This window comes from Magnolia sinica, chromosome 2 (genome assembly GCF_029962835.1).
Source record: "Magnolia sinica isolate HGM2019 chromosome 2, MsV1, whole genome shotgun sequence".
NCBI lineage: Eukaryota > Viridiplantae > Streptophyta > Magnoliopsida > Magnoliales > Magnoliaceae > Magnolia > Magnolia sinica.
The window spans coordinates 123,418,740-123,434,458 of record NC_080574.1 but is presented as its reverse complement, the minus strand read 5'-3'; the positions used below and the strand labels follow the sequence as shown (position 1 = coordinate 123,434,458).

Below are 15,719 nucleotides of genomic sequence, written 5' to 3'. Positions count from 1 at the left end.
GTGGCTCAAATTTATATGCATTTTATTATTTCTCATGTGTAAATTATGTAATTATTGTATTTATTAATATAGAGACATTAGTTTGTATAAGTCATTATAGGCAGTCACTCGTATATTCTAAATGTAAATAAAATTTTCCTTTATGTGTGATTTGTCCATCTTTCGCTAAACTACTAACTTTGAAAGAAAAAGAAAAAAAATACCTGAATTTGACTATCTTTAAAGGTTAACACTCGGATTTTTGGAGAACAAGTCATATACTCGGATTCCGAAAACCCGGGGTATTACAGTTGGTATCAGAGCAAAGTTTGGACAAACCAAGCCTTGGGAAAATGAACTTATACAAACTTTGAATGTATCAAGTTAGGATGTTTGAAATAAGAGATTTGAACTTAGGTGAATCTCCCTTATAGTTTGAAGAATAGTGAGAACATCGAGATCCAAACTTAGGTCCCCTTAGAAATTATCAGAATAATCATCTGAACTTATGTGAATTTCCCCTATAGCTAGGAGAAATTGAGAATATAGAGACTTGAGATTCTAAGCTCCTTGGAGAATTGTTTGGATAATAGTAGGACTTAGAAATGAGCTTAGGTTCCCTAGCACATTTCTTAGATAACCTTAGAAAAAAAAAAAAAACACCTTGGTTCTCTTGTAAACTATCAGGGTAGTTATCTGAACTTAGAAGCTAAACCTAGGTAAGTTGGAGATCGAATGCCCACTTAGAAGTACAAAGGATTGGCCAAGAACGCTTCCTATAATTGACTTCTAAAGAAAAATTTTCTAGAAATCTAAGATTTGACTCTCCTAAAATTTCATTAGTTAGAAATAACATTGTTACAATATTCAGCACATGCAACGAACTTAGGTGTCGTAGGAAATTCCTTACCACTATGTTGTACGTTAGATTGAACATAAGCACTTCTTAAATCTAAGGAATCATATTAGGCGTTGTAACTTGAATTCCTTAATACATCTCTTTAGCTAGAGGCGATATCTTTCATAATTTCCAGTACTTAGAATTGACTAGAGGTGAAGTTATAGAATTTTGAGTAAATTTTCAACCTTAGACGAAGCAGATTGGAACTAGATTTGAAATCCTAGAAAAATTTAGAAAAATTTCAAACTCAAGTTTCATATAGAAATCCTGGTCTTGAAATTTCCAAGTAGTGCTTAGATAATTAAAGTACGCAGTGAAAACGTAATAGGTCATGTAGACTTATCATTTATGAGAATATAAAATTACATGATAATTTCAAAGAATCTAAAATAATCGGGATCACGGACTGATGGAAACATGTTTAAGCGAAGTATACGCGGTTTGACTCAAATCCTAAATCCTAGCAAATCTTAATGATCTCCATGCCCTGATCAAGCAAAGGATCAAGATTTACCAAGATTGGAAAATGATACTAGTTAATCCTCTATTTAGCGCCGGCAAAGGATCGATGTATCGGGCTCAAACCTACTATAACCATCTATTCATGTTAGCTCTAACGTTGAAAATGAAAAAACTGCATGGTACTTTAGACAACGGGGAAACTATCATTTAAGGATAAAAAGAAAATGAAAAGGAAGATATAATGATATTATTAGTTTCCACATAAATGAACTGATAACCTTAGTAACTACTATAGGAAAGGAATGATTTCTAACCTTTAGTGGGACTTAGACACCTTAGTGGATTTGCTAGAAGAGGAACTTAAGGGTTGTGGCAAGTTCAGATGTAGCTTATTAGGGCATTCACCTTTGTCCTTGCAACCTTAGACCACATGACCCACTAATTGTTCAACTTATACCATGGTCATTAACAATCTATTCAAATTCGTACAAATCTCACCATACAATTATAAGAGATTAGGAACTTGTTTAATCACAAGCTCGACCATCAAATCATCTCGTCTTAGATTTAGGAGTCTGAACAAAGAGATCCACAACGTTCCGTCGACCACCCCAACACTCGATTTCCCCAGTTAAAGGATCAAGTTATATATATATATATATATATATATATATATATATATATATATATATATATATATATATATATATATATATATATATAAAAATCAACTTTTAGGATGCAATTTGATAGCCTCATAAACCATTGAAATCGTTGAATGTGGACTATGGAAGGCCATGACCTTAAATCACCTTAAAAATTTGAATCCAATCTCGCCAGATCCACGCCGTTAACAAGCTTACAACACCCAAGTTCATAGCCCACTAATTGATCGTCCTTATCCAAACTTCTAGTAACAGAATGTACCGTTGAAACCTACTTAAATAGGCCCTAGAAATCTTTTAACCATCAATGTTCAAAGATAGAGTGATCTGACTATCAGATCGATGAAATTCCATAAGTGAAGACTTAAAATATAGGAGAATGGCCCACGTAAGCTTTGGATCTGCCCGATCCTCGGTCTAATGACCCAATAGTTCTATTCGAGATGAGTGGACGAAGTGGATTTACTGGAGAAACACCACCGTGTACCCCACCCTAGTTGCATGTGCATAGGATGCACATGCACTCGCTGTGCACTAAACCAGCAGGAGCAGTCAAACTGCTTTGACCCGATAAACGAGCTTCCTGCCCACGACCATTTAAAATGCAAGAACACTGTGATGAGAGATGGCCCACCAGAGACAATTAGAGGGATGATCTGAACCATCCATTTGGTTTGGATGGAGATTTCGACCACACCTTACCCGGTTTTGTTGGCTCCCACACATGTGCATGCACACGAATTCCAGCATGATAGAAGCGTGCGTGCAGCCTTCTATGGAGATGAAAATTTGCTGCACTGCTAGCTTGGCAATTCAAGGCAAAGACTTTCCATCGATCTCGGCCGTTCACAAAGGGCGCTTCTCAGCGCTCCTTTCGATGCCTGAAATGGGCAGGCACTCATCTGCACCAAGAAAAGGCATGGGAGACATTTTCCTCTTCGGGAAAACCACATTGGCGCGATTCCAGCCTTCCGCCCTAGCTCCGTAGAAATCTCATCCATTCCTACTAGGACAGCGACGACCCTAGCTCCCTTTTCTGAAAAGACTTTCCATCTCACGAGAAGAACTCGTGAGTTATTACATTCGGACGAGATGGGGCAGGAAAAGTGGGCCCCACGATGATCAATGGCCCCATCCAGCCTTCCAAATGGACCAAATTACCTTGATGGGCCATAGGTGAAGATCGGCCATTAACGGCCATGTCATCTTCTCTAATAAGTCGGGTAACCCACCATCATGACATGGGCCCCATTTTAAGATCTGTGTTGCTTTTTTGGTGGGCCACGGTGATGGAAATCCATCCCTCGCAACAGATCGCTCCCATGTAAGCAAAGAAATGAAGAAGAGAGCGCAAGAAGGCCCTCATCTTGGCCATTCACTGTAACGGCTAGGGCAGTCGTTGGCAGCCCTACGCCTATAAAAAGATCCCTATTCTCTCGAGATTCCCACCAGCATTCCAAGAGTGGAAATAGAAAAAAAAAAGATAGGAAGGAGGGAGGGAAAATTGGAGATGGTTTCGATGCCGCACTGCACTGAGTTATCCGTTTCTACTCGACTTAGGCCGAGCCAGGAGTCTGTCGAATCTAGGCTTGTCCGGCCATGCAGGGACTGGAAAAGAGAGAATGAGAATGATGAAGAAGGAAGTGTGGGAGGAAACAGTGGGTGTCGCACCACCTTGAGTCGAGGCGAGTTCAGGCCGAGCAAGGCCCATGCACTCCTTCGAGTCATGCTGAGTCAGGGTCAGTTTTGAGTGTAGCCGTTGTTGGCTAGGCTAGGAGTAGCCTAAAGAGAAAGAAAATAAGAGAGAGGGAGGGAGAGAGAGAGAGTGAGTCTGAGTGGTCATACCAAATTAGCTGGACTCGGTTTGAAATAAGTCGAGTCTTGGGTTGGGCTGAGTTATGAAGTGGGCTCACCACACTGAGTTTGATCGAGTCCTACTTACATTTGGATAAGTCCAGACTCGATTTGGGTCAGTTTGGATCAAGTGTGTGTGTGTGTGTATGTGTGTATAATTATCAGAGTAAGCAGATGAGCATAGAATGGACAAATCATACATAATGGAAAATTTCATTTACGCTTAGGATGTACAAGAAGTTGCCCATAATGACTTATACAAACCAATGTCCCAAACTTACAATTACAAAGTGAAATGATATTACATGTAAACAAAGAAAATTATAACAAATCTGGAACTGTAAAACCATGTAGCAACTCTTGACAATACAACCACGCATCTTCACAGTGGTACTTTGCTCCTCATCAATCTGAACCTGCATATCACTTAAGCCACCTGTACTACCTCTAGGGTTGTATATTTGATAGATGAGTGGCCAACTCAGTGTGAATTCCCCTCAAGATTACACACCATACAGAGCATGCAAAACAATACTTGATGCAGTCTTATTAAATGCATGGATGTATGAGTGCACATCAACTAGGGATGCTCATCTAGTTAGCTTTTGGGCAGAATCCATGAAATGTGGCCGGTCACCAGCGAAAGTACATAGTACATGCGTAGTACTAAACTCACCAATGTGACCGGTCACTAGTGAAAGTATGGAGTACATGCGTAGTGCCAAACTCACCAATGTGGCTGGTCACCAGCAAAAGTACAGAGTATATGCGTAGTGTCAAACTCACAGAAGGTGGGTCGATAGTCGATGGTCTGGGAGCTAACAAAATGATACCCCAACAAAATTCTACTGCTCAAAGGTCACTACGGGGAGCTCAAAGCCTAATGCAAGCCGATAGCTCGGGCATAGGTCCCATACCACCATCCTCGGCTCATGAGACTACCATCTTAGGATGTTTAATGGAAGCCTAACAACTAGTGGCCAATCATACTCCAGTAAAAGGGACTTATCACCGCAGGGTTGTATAGAATAAAACGTCGACCCATCTAGGGCAAGTACCAAAATAAAACCACATAGGGCAAATATCAAAACTAAGCCACATAGAGCGATTAGTAAAACTAAGCCACGTAAGGCAAATACCGAAACCATGTAGTAAGAAACCATTCTTAAAACCATTGGACACAACAACCCTAGATGGTAGGCCCATATCATTGATCAATTTAAACCACCACTCAATAACCATTAAGCCGAAGGTCCATTACAATCACAACCAATCGAGTTATATCCCAAGTATAGGTATACATTTATAGGTGGGGGTTTTCCACTGATGTACCAATTAAAGTTCCATAAGCAATCCACAAATAATCCACAAGCATGAGATAATATGCAGGATAAATATTAAGCATGAAACCTAGCAATTTGATTGAAAAAGGATACAAACCACATTAGTTTTTTGCTACGATATAAACCTTAGCTAGAGGTGTTACGCTTTTAATACATAACTAAAAAGTTGACACACCATTAATAATTAATGGTGTTGTAAGGGGCTTTATAAGGCCTAGAAAAAAAAATATTTTCTATCTAAGCTGTCTATATATTTGGAAATATTATGTTAGAGGATTAAAAAAAAATCAGCTAGATAAAAGGCTCAGGTGGACCACACAGTAAGAAACATGGATATTAAATTATGGTTGCTTCTTATGGTGTGGTCCACTTGGACCTTCAATATATCTGAAATTTGGTAACGTCATTTATAATAATTTACTAAAATTATGCATCGGAATGGATAAATCAAATACATTATGGTGGGCCCCACGGAGCCCCTGTCCGGACCGTCCGTGAGAAGACGCCCAAAATTTGTGCGCGCAACGGAGCCGCGCCCAAAGATGGGTATTTCACTTTCTCTCTCTCCGTTCCCTAATCAGAGCATTCCCAAAGCTCCTTTCAATAATCCTCTCTCTCCCTCTCGATCTCTGCTCCATCTCTCTCATTCTGCTCCCTCTCTCTCCGATGCACCAGCCGTGAAGAACACATGCCGTGAACGCCGTCTTCTCTCCCTCTCTCTCTCTCTCTCTCTCCCTCTCTCTCCATTGCAGCAGTCGTGAATCTCCTACCCTCTCTTCGTGTCTCTTTTTCTCTATTTCAGATTTCATGCATGCTAACTGTTTGATGAAATGGCTCAAGGTCCTTTTCATATTTCAGATTTCTCTCTTTTTCTCTCCATATGTCCGCATCTCTTACTCATATGTATTGAAAGAGACGGTTGAGATTTGTTGATTTCCTATTAGGTTTGCATCTCTTTTTCTCTCTTTCAGATTTCATGCATGCTATGTTGGGTTTTTCCCAATTTGGGGGTGGATAGGATGTGTTCCGTTTGAATCAGTGGTGCACTAAGAACAGGTTAGACCTGTACTTATCTGGCTTGAGGTTTGTGGTGGAAAAGGCAATGATCTGCATGAAAAAGAAGCAGATTGGTTACGCTCAAAAAGTGAAATCAATCCCAATCAATGGGTACATCCAAACAGGCCGTTAGAACTGTTGGGACATCAGAGCGTTCCTTTTTATATTGTTAACAACTTAAATTGATTAGGATTAAAACAATGGACTATGGGTCCTGGAGGAATGCCATATTGAATAGAAATACATTTTTAAATGAAAAACAGAATTCGTCCATGACCTCTGAAATTTCGGAACTGCTGTGAGACTAAGATTTTCAAAGCATTATGTGAGACTAAGATTTTTTATTTTTATTTTTTTGAAAGGTTAAGATATCCTACTGTACAGTTAAGATATTATGCCAAGCTTATGTAAATTGTAATCTATAGCCCAGTTTGTCATGTGGAAGTAATGGGAGAGATCAAAGGAGCTGAAACAAAATAGCCAGAACAACATACTAGGATCCACCGAAATAGCCGATATCAGGGGACCATAAACTCCTCTGCTTGGGATGCTTGTTGTCCCTTTCCCAGCCCAATATAAATGAATCTCCAAAGTGTGACTGGTCACATCTGCCACAAATGTTTTTACAACTGCCTTTCCAGGCCCTCCAGCAGCATCTTCAATATTGAAATCCTTCAGTACTAGTTTTCCCTACATACAACAAATTCCATCATCATCATCATTACCGTCACCATGTTAACCTTTACCCCAGAAATTTGGGGTTGGCTTTCAACTGAGATATTATATTGATTGGCTGCCCAACAAACATCAACCAGCCATGGCAAAGGGTCACATGACAACATTTGCATGCCAGCACAGTCCCACCCAATATTGACCCCCAGCCCAACTGTTACATGCACACAATAGAAAGCACCAAACAAAGTAGGGTCATGGTGTTCATAGCAAAATGTCTTTTGTTAGATGGGGTTTGATATTGGATTTATGGGAGAGTGCCAAACTCTATGCCAACACATGAAGTGATAGCTGCTGGCAAACCACTCTGCACAAAGCACCCACATACATGAAGGTTCATGCTCAATTAGTTGTCTGCACAACATATCAGGGAAACCACCAATGTATGTTTACCAACCACCACTCACATGACAAACAATTGATGCACAACACTGCACCTTAGAATAACTATTGGCCATTAGCTGAAAAGGGAAATTTGCAATCAATCAAGGTCTATGGCATGCAATGCCAAGCAAGTTTACTAGGCAGACAACCCCCAATTTCCGATCTTGATTGAGAATTGTATCATTATGATGCCATCCTTAGACGGGTTTAAATCTGCTGCTGCTGCTGCCGTTGTTTTCTTAAGGTCCGGATTGTCATAGGTGTGGAGGCTAATTCATGAACCTAGATTGGAAGACTCCAACAACCTTGGTGGTCCATGCACCAACAAAATTTAAACAACAAAAAAAAAAAATCTTTTCAGTTGAAAATTCCCATCCTTCAGGAAAAGGTTGGATTTGAAGAATAATCATTTGTATTATAGGTCCTATCTCTCCATATGTCACATTAGTTATATATGAAAAGATCATCAACTATTCAATCAAGATCATCAACTATCTACCCTGTTTCAATCTAGAAAAGGAAAAGCAGTATTTGGTCTAGCTGGATGTATCTGACTAATAAATTGGACCTTACTAATAAATAGGAATTTTTTATTTAATATATGTTTTCTTGATGTACATACACTGTTGTATCTAATTCCAAGTTCCTGACCAACATCATGTTTTAATGCATGAAATGGTTTGTTTACGTTTAAAGTGGCTAGGAGTTGTATTGGTGTGAATTTTCTTGGGCTGGAAATAAATAAGAAGGTAAATATTTCTTTTTTCTTTTTAATTAGTGAAAGCGACTTCCATGCTTTAACAAATTTTGATCTGGTGCAACTTGTGAAACGATGTCTAGATTTTGTTCAACAACAAGGCTTGAAGAATGTGTGAGTGCTCTTCTTTTAAGCATGGTTAATCTGGATCCTTTTACTAGATGTAACATAGACTTCTCTATTACTTCTCTGTGTTTCCTTTCTAGTCTGATACATTGTACTTTCATAAAAGATACATGTTGAGACTGAACTCTAATCCAGCCTAATGATAAAAAAAGATTGCTGGATTGGTAAGCATTTTCTGGCATTGGGATTCTTAAACTAATCATTGATTTGCTTTGACTGAGGTGACCTTCTAGAAAATCTCTTTCTGAGCTTTGACTGAGGTGACCTTCTCTAACTCCACTCAAAATCCACCAACATCTTTAACATATACTTCTTGTTAGTGTATATACATGTTCATTTCTTTGATATTGATGCAAGTTACGTAAGGGCTGTCGATCTTCTATTCATCTAAAGACTAATTATCTCTAGTGGATTGGAATCCTTGCCATAATAAATGATGCTAACATAATTGTAATTTCAACATTAATTCTGTCATTTGTTATAGAAGAATCATTTGAACTCTAGTCAAAGCTCATATGTATTAAAAAAATTGAGTAACATGGTATATTATCATTATTTAGTTTATTTGAGTAAATTAAGCTTAAAAATAGGATCCTTGGGCAGTTTTGAAGTTATTTTAGCATGTTGTCCTTGTTGATAGATATCAACTTACTTGCGAGCCACATATCTGGTTGTAGGACCAAATTGATTGTTGGACAAGGGATCTCACAGTGGAAGAAAATCTCTACTGAAGAAAATCTTCTTCTTCTTCTTTCCTTTCTTTCTTTCTTGATTGTAACCTTGTCACTGTTCTACTGCGGAGTAGGGTGCTATTAATGCAGCTTTTGTGGAGGCCATCAGGCCCCATGTTCTAGCACTCCGGAGCAGCCCTTATGGGAAGAAAGTCCTTTCAAGCAACAGCCTGAAGAAGTAATTTATGCTGTTTCAGGAAGTTCTGCAAGTGGGTAATCACTTTTCCATTTTTTTCCCAAATGATCGTTTAGGCGTTCACCATTTTCTTGGTAAGTGCAGATAAAAGATCCATAACATATTGAATTTTTACAGCCATCTGAAAAGTTCGATCCGAATTTTTACAGCCCCTCTTATTTCTATGATAGTTTCCAATAACACAAGGTGAATGATTTGTTTTACATGGTGATTTAAGTGATTTATTTCCAATGAATTGTATTTCAATTATGAAATATTGTACTTGGTTGCCATGGTGATTTAAGTGATTTGTTTGACATGATGATCAGGCTTCAAGGGAATCCTGTATGTACTAATGCAAATGAAGTCAACATAATCAAGTTCTGTGGGTCTCAGAATGGAAATGGAGTGACACCTGGAGGCTCAACAAACGCCACACCCATTTGTCCCACTCTAGCATGCCATGCAGATTTCAATTTTGAATGTTTCAGAATCTTGTCTTTTTTTTTTTTTAATGAATTAAAAGTCTCTCGTGGTGCTTGTGAAGAAGAACCTACAGGAAATCTGTCGAATTTTCAGAAACCTTTCGGGCATGATCCAAGCCTTGCATGCTGAACTTCTAGAAGAAAGGCATTGTGCGACATTTGAATGACATGGGTGATTCAGAAACTCTCATCCATGAGCCATAGGTGTGCTTTTTCCTAACTTTTCAAACTGACAATTTGCTTCCCAAATTTTTCCATATCTGGGTTTTGTTGGTTTGAATTGCAATTTGGTTTGGACCCATGTGTGCAGGAGTCCTCTTTGCTAGTAGAAAATGATGAAAAGAACTCGGTTGGTAATTTCAAGAGCCCCATGGATGCTAACAAAAAGCGTAAAAGACGAAGTATTGCCAGATTGGCAAAGGTAACTTCTTTCGTTGATCTCAATTCAACTTCACCTCCCAGCAATAGTAGATTATGACTTTCAAGAAAGATTCTAGGGAACTTCTACTAGATTTCTATATGAGTTCAGGGAAAAAGAAGCCTGACCAGATAATCATTTTCCGGTATGTTCTTGTTATTATTTTTGGAAAAGTTTTTTTTTGGAGGCCCATTTCTGGATTATATTTCCATAGGTCTGCATTTGGTTGGTGTTGTAGAATGATACCATCTGACACTCAGCATTTGGTAAACTATATGTGTGTGTGTGTACATATATAATTGTTTGCTAGACCAACCATTGCTCTCTCTACATGCACTCTTAAATGCAGCTATAGGATATTTGAGTTGTGTCTCGGCTCGAATCCTCCCATGTGTATTAGTTTTGATGTTGTTTGCATCCTGCTAAATGGAGGGTGAAAAAGGTTCTTTTTAAAAGAAAAAAAAAACATCAAAGTTGTGCATCAGTTTGGATCTACCATGTAGATGACCTGGACCCTAGATTGGACTGTTAACAATCAGGTTCTTGATGCATTTATGGTAATAATTGCTGTTTTAAACCACCTGCTCATTTTAATCAGGTGTGGTGTTATCAGGGGTTGATCCGCCTATTGCTTTGGACCTGATTATCTATATAATAAGTCCAACTTTATATACAGCTGAGATGTCCTAACGCAGGTCATGTAGATCACATGTGAAGCTCATGTTTGAATGCTGAGGCTGAATGGTTGTATGCATGTCTAGCTACCCTACTCATCTGCATCAGAGCTCTTTCTAGGTTTAATGGCATCAAGGATTGGGTTTCTAGGTCTGTTGAATTTGAGTTGTAACAGATTTTGCCTTAACCTTCAAAGGGGAAAATAGAGAATTTTTTAGTCTTAAGATCTTACCTTCTGTTTTGCTTTACCATTCTTCCTCATTTTAACTAAAAGAAACTATTTGAAGTATTGCTCTGATTGACATGTTTATACATTTGATCTCTGGTTTGGCTACACAGTTACATCTTATTCTGTTAATTGGATTTTATTGGGGATAGGAGAACACATTTCAATCAGATGTAGTTCATTTTTTGTTCTTTAATAGCATCATGTCTCTTATTTTATGAGAAACAAGATCTGCATAAATGGTCCCAAATGTCACTGACTTCACAAACCATAGTTTAAAAAAGGGATCTTATCCAATGTGTATCTTTGCTATCTAGATATCTCTCATGTTACAAGAGCTGAGGCTATGTGTGTCGGTTTGTGTAGGGGCCAATACTACAAAGCATGCCTTTATACTAGAATTAACATTAGTTGGATCAATGGTGAAGTTATGTCTAGCCAGGTAGTAATCTCTTGCTTGTATTCCCTCTTTTTGTTTAGCTTAAATTCTGATGCAGTCCATGTGATCCCCACTTATCTTGAGGACCAAGATTGGGAGGAAGTGCCAAGCACTATCATCTCTATTCTGGTTTAGCTTAAAATCTTTATTTGTAAATCTGTGCCCATATGCATTGTCAGAGAAACTAAAAAACTTACTCATTCTCAGATTTCATTGTGGAATATGGATGCCATCAAGCATGGTTTGATTTCACTTTCTCTCCTTGCTAGCTAAATTGGTGAGTCTTCTTTCCTTCATACTATATGATTCATTGATGAAGTAGATCCGGATGTGCGTCGGAGCTATCCGGATGTTGAGCGGGGGTCCCTGGAAGGTGGGAACCGCTGTTATGACCATGATGAAGCTGTCCATTTTCTATGGACAACAATATGGGTGGCCTGGCCATTTGAATAGGCGTGTGTTTATGTATTAGCTCAAAATTGATGGATCAGACCCGGAAGTGCGTCGGAGCTATTCGGATGTTAAGCGGGGGTCCCTGGAAGGTGAGAACTGCTGTTATGACCATGATTAAGCGGTCCATTTTCTATAGACAACAATATGGGTGGTCTGACCATTTGAATAGGCCCATGTTTATGTATTAGCTCGAAATTGATGGAGCAGACCCGAATGTATGTCGGAGCTATCCGGATGTTGAACGGGGGCCCCTGAAAGGTGGGAACCGCTGTTATGACCATGATGAAGCTGTCAATTTTCTATGGACAACATTGGAGGGGCCTGGCCATTTGGACAGGCCGTGTTTATATCTGTATTTGTAGGGACCACACCCTTAACCTAAACCACACCCTAAACCTATAACCTAAACCTAAACCTTAACCTATAACCTAAACTTTAACCTATAACCTAAACCTAAACCTATAACCTATAACCTAACCTAAACCTAAACCTAAACCTGTAACCTAAACCTATAACCTATAACCTAAACCTAAACCTATAACCTAACCTAAACCTGTAACCTAAACCTATAACCTATAACCTAAACCTAAACCTATAACCTAAACCCGATCCTAAACCCGATCCCGAACCCGAACCCGATTTCCTAAACCTATAACCTATTCTCAATTCCCTAAAGCTATAACCTATAACCTAAACCTAACCTAAACCTAAAACCTAAACCTAAACCTAAACCAAAACCTATAACCTTAACCTAAACCAAAACCTATAACCTATAACCTAAACTTATAACCTATAACCTAACCTTAACCTAAACCTAAAACCTAAACCTATAACATAAACCTAAACCTAAACCTAAAACCTAAATGTATTCTCAAATCCTTAAACCTAAACCTACACCTAATCCTAATCTCAACTCCCTAACCTAAACCTAAACCTAAACTTGAAAACCCAAACCTAAACCCGATCCCGAACCCGAACCCGATTTCCTAAACCTAAACCTTAACCTATTCTCAATTCCTTAAAGCTATAACCTATAACCTATAACATATAACCTAAACTTAAACCTTAACCTAAACCTATAACCTAAACCTAAACCTTAACCTAAACCTAAACCTATAACCTTAACCTAAACCAAAACCTATAAACTAAACCTTAACCTATAACTTATAACCTATAACCTAAACTTATAACTGATAACCTAACCTTAACCTAAACCTAAGACCTAAACCTAAACCTAAAACCTAAAACCTAAACCTAAATATAAAACCTAAATGTATTCTCAAATCCTTAAACCTAAACCTACACCTAATCCTAATCTCAACTCCTTAACCTAAACCTAAACTTCAAAACCCAAACCTAAACCCAATCTCGAACCCGAACCTGATTTCCTAAACCTAAACCTTAACCTATTTCCAATTCCCTAAAGCTATAACCTATAACCTACACCTAAACCTAACCTAAACCTATAACCTTAACCTAAACCTAAACCTAAAACCTAAATGTATTCTCAAATCCTTAAACCTAAACCTACACCTAATCCTAATCTCAACTCCTTAACCTAAACCTAAACTTGAAAACCCAAACTAAACCCGATCTCAAACCCGAACCCGATTTCCTAAACCTAAACCTTAACCTATTCTCAATTCCCTAAAGCTTTAACCTATAACCTATAACCTATAACCTAAACCTAAACCTTAACCTAAACCTATAACCAAAACCAAAACCTGTAACCTAAACCTTGACCTATGGCCTATAACCTATAACCTATAACCTAAACTTATAACCTATAACCTAACCTTAACATAAACCTATAACCTAAAACCTAAACCTAAGCCTAAAATCTAAATGTATTCTCAAATCCCTAAACCTAAACCTACACCTAATCCTAATCTCAACTCCCTAACCTAAACCTAAACCTACACCTAATCCTAATCTCAACTCCCTAACCTAAACCTAAACCTAAACTTGAAAACCCAAACCTAAACCCGATCCCGAACCCGAACCCGATTTCCTAAACCTAAACCTTAACCTATTCTCAATTCTCTAAAGCTATAACCTATAACCTATAACCTATAACCTAACATAAACCTAACCTATAACCTAACATAAACCTAACCTAAACCTATAACCTTAACTTAAACCTAAAACCTAAACCTAAACCTATAACCTTAACCTAAACCTAGGTTTTGAGTTTAAAAGTCCATCCTAGGTTTGAACACATTACTCATGTTGGATTTTGCCATAGTTTAGAAGATTTGTAGGTACATTTTTTATTTCTTCATATATAAGTGTTTTTTTTTTTTTGTCTTTCTTCCTTTTGAGATGTGTACAAAGGCATGCTTGTTTGATTGTGTCTACAAATGCTGTTTTATATAGGCTAACAAACTAAAGAACCCAGTGGAGGATGAAATTTATTTTCTCAAGGGAAGGGTTTCAGAACTTGAAAGTGATCTTGTGTCAAAGTCCACAGAAGTTACATCTACAGTTTCAAGGAAAGAAGAAGCTCTATCTTTTGCATTTGTTGAAATTGACCATCTGAGGGAAGAAAATTCTATAAAAATGTGAGCATTATTGAATGCATATGAAGGGTGTTTACTGTGTTGGAGTGTATTTGTTTCTTACACATGAGGGCACGCCTTAGTTGTAATTCTTATGATAGGTTGAGCAAAGTGAAGTATTGTTTATTTAGAAATGTGAATGTAGGATTCATTGTATGATTTGATTGTTATTTGTAATAAACGCATCGTTTCATTTTTTTCTGATTACATTTTATGTACTATTTCTATTAGCATTAAGCTTAGATGAGTTATCAATCACAGCAGGTTCTTGCAATGAAAACATGTCGTATTATTACAATTTTTTAAAAAATAGCTACAAATATAATCCGTAGCTATAGCTACGGCTTTTGTCTATAGTTTTGGTATCTATTGCTACGGATATTATTGGTATTATTGGTATCTATTGCTACGAATAAAATCCCTTTTGCTACAGATATGATCCGTAGTACGTCCGTCGCTATTGGTGGAGTGCTAAAGGTATTGTTACGAATATAATCCGTAGCTATTGGTATCTACTACTACGGATATAATCTGTAGCTGTACCTTTAGCTACCCCACTAATAGCGACGAATGTGCTACGGATCATATCCGTAGCAAAAGGGATTTTGCTACGGTTTTTGTCGTATCCTTTGCCCATGGAGTTGAGCGGATGAGCGACCCTCGATTTCCAGGGCGTTACATTATAAGATGGAGATATCATTTATCAATTTAAATTAAAATAAAACTATACTTAAGCTAATGGGAAAATGGAAAGAACAAGGGGAAGAATCATCACCTTATACTTTGAATCGCCAACTGATGTTGCTAGGAAGCACGTGCATCCTTAGAATTGAATCCTACCATGGATTGGGAAGTTGTACGTGAGATCAGGTCTCTACAAAGTGTTTATGACTAAAATTAGTATAACTTAGGGTTTTGATTACTTGTTTTTAGGGTTTTAATGTAACATTAAGATTTTCTTTCTAGGGTTTAGTCTTGAACTTAGATTCTAGGATTTTGATTATGGAATTTGCGCTCTATTCTATGTGGCCATTAATGATATTTTTAATGAGAATAGTAAGTGAATAAAATAAATCAAATAAGTTGGTTATAAATTTTTAGGCATATTAACAATGTCTACTATTTTATTAATTTATCTAACTACCCACAAATAATGATACTAATAGTGTCTTATAATAGTAATAACCACAGTAGAAGGAACCTATAGTGATATCATAGAGAATAAGCTCATCAATGTACACGATTAGGATCATAACTTATGGTTTACGTTACTTAGATTTAGGGCTTTATCCACTAATCA

The 15,719-nt window shown here is 37.7% G+C and overlaps 1 long non-coding RNA gene across 3 annotated transcripts; it reads left to right on the top strand.

The window, feature by feature from the left end:
- The first annotated feature begins 8,105 nt into the window (after positions 1 to 8,105).
- LOC131237536 (uncharacterized) lies at positions 8,106 to 10,075 on the top strand. 3 transcript variants are annotated; one of them, XR_009167300.1, is made up of 4 exons: positions 8,182 to 8,247; positions 9,065 to 9,199; positions 9,495 to 9,854; positions 9,961 to 10,075. It is a non-coding gene; the product is annotated as an uncharacterized LOC131237536 (long non-coding RNA). The 3 variants fall into 3 exon arrangements; XR_009167301.1 differs by lacking the exon at positions 8,182 to 8,247 and adding an exon at positions 8,106 to 8,125 and having other exon boundaries at positions 9,495 to 10,075; XR_009167299.1 differs by having other exon boundaries at positions 8,183 to 8,247; positions 9,495 to 10,075.
- The last annotated feature ends 5,644 nt before the right edge of the window (positions 10,076 to 15,719 follow it).